Source organism: Dipodomys ordii, unplaced genomic scaffold (assembly GCF_000151885.1).
Source record: "Dipodomys ordii isolate 6190 unplaced genomic scaffold, Dord_2.0 Scaffold176, whole genome shotgun sequence".
Taxonomy (NCBI): domain Eukaryota; kingdom Metazoa; phylum Chordata; class Mammalia; order Rodentia; family Heteromyidae; genus Dipodomys; species Dipodomys ordii.
The window spans coordinates 2,014,631-2,016,269 of NW_012267392.1; the positions used below are offsets into that span (position 1 = coordinate 2,014,631).

At 64.7% G+C, this 1,639-nt stretch overlaps 1 protein-coding gene across 3 annotated transcripts in view; it reads right to left on the minus strand.

The window, feature by feature from the left end:
* The window catches only part of Hnrnpf (heterogeneous nuclear ribonucleoprotein F), a 14,749-nt gene extending 13,770 nt beyond the window's left edge, over positions 1-979 (minus strand). For all 3 annotated transcript variants that reach the window (XM_013033739.1, XM_013033738.1, XM_013033737.1), the window contains exon 1: positions 623-979. The gene's annotated coding sequence lies outside the window, so the exon portion shown is untranslated. The remainder of the gene's footprint in view (positions 1-622) is intronic.
* Between the last annotated feature and the right edge of the window lie 660 nt (positions 980-1,639).

Sequence of the window (1,639 nt, forward strand, 5' to 3'; positions counted from 1 at the left end):
CGGCCGGCCCCCGCGCACGTGGCCCTCCCTCATCCTCGTGGTCCGCGGGCCCCGCCACCGCAGGGCGCGCCCCACCTCGGGGACCCCAAGCTTCCGGTCTCTGGCGTCCCAACCCCTATTCCCCCAGTCACCCCTAGGGTGTCCCGTCCCCACCACGACATTAGTACCCCAATCTCGAGCCCTTGGGGTCCCAGTCTCGGAGAGACGGGACTCTGTTCCGCCTTGCGGGAGTTGAGGCCACCCCTCGGTTTCCGCCTCAGCGATCCCACACTCCAGCCCCGGGGGAGCCCGGCTTCCCCTCGCCCGCGGGTCTAGCCCTCGACTCTCCCTCCCCGACCCCAAACCCCAGTCCCGAGACCTCCCCCCCACAATGGCTCAGGCGCCCTCCCCTTGGATCCTGCGGGTCCGGACCCGGGATCCCGCCCGAGCCCAACTCCCGCCTCCCAGCCCCAAACTTGGGCCCCACTCTCCAAGGCCTGGTCTCCGCCCCCGCGCGACTCCGGACTTCGTTTCCCGCCTCCTCGACCCCAAACTCCGGCTTCGGTCACCCGCCTGGGGGCCTGGACCCCAGTGCTCCCGGGATGCGGCCTCAGACTCGGACTCGCTCTCCGCTGCCTCTCACCTCGGGCTCGGAGCCGCCACGCTCCCGCTCTCACATCCGGAACCTCGGTCTGCCCTCGGAGCACCTAGAGGAGGGTAGAACGCGGGGCACTTGGCAGTTGTAGCTGAGGCAGTTGAGGCTTGTTTACCGTCACCAAGGTAACTCGCGGCAACGCGCTCTCGGGGCGGGGCTTCGGAGGGGCGGGGCCAGGGCGGAAGGTCAGAGTTGGCCCGTCGAGCGCACGCGGCGCATCCGGAAGTCTTCCCGGCGCGCAGTACACCCCAGCTCATGCCCCACGCCCCGGACACCCGGAAACGGCACTCCAAAAGCCCTCGCCCCGTTCCCTCTGCTAGAAGCTGGCGTGGCGGCGAGTTAGCCTTTCCCGAACCCCACCTTCAGAAAGACGCGGCACTAACCTGCTTCCTCGACGGAACCGGAAGAACGTAGGCACCACGGCGGGCGGAGCCCCGAGCAACGGATGTTAGGGGGCGGGACCTTCACGGCGCTATTCTGACGGGCCCCAAACGGAGTCAACCATTGGCCAGCCGTATGCAGGGCGGAGCTGGCAGGGTGGAGCTGGCGCTGGAGAGGGCCCGCCTCTGTGTGTGGGGGGGGGAGGGGAGGGCGGCGGGTGAGGAGGGGCGGCGCACGCACCAACCTATTTTAGAGGAAAGGCGGGAAGTCTTGAAGCTGGTGAGCTCCGAAGCTTTTGAACCTCCAGGGGCTGCAAATTTGAAGACCAGCGGGAGTGAGGAGACAGAGGAAAAGAGACAACCTAGAGGCATCTGTGAGGGTCAGGCTTAAGGTGGGATTGTCTGGTTGAAGTTGTTTGGTGGTGAGACCTGAACTCAGATTCTGATTGTTCAACGACTTAAGTCAAATTTCCACTTCCGGCTTTCTGGTTAAGTGGAGATAACTCACAGATTTTTCTGCCCCTGCTGGCTTCGAACCATGAATCTCAGATCTCAGCTTTCTAAGAAGCTAGAATTACGGCCGTGAGCCACTGGTGCCTGCCTGGTTTGTTTTTCATATGGGTCC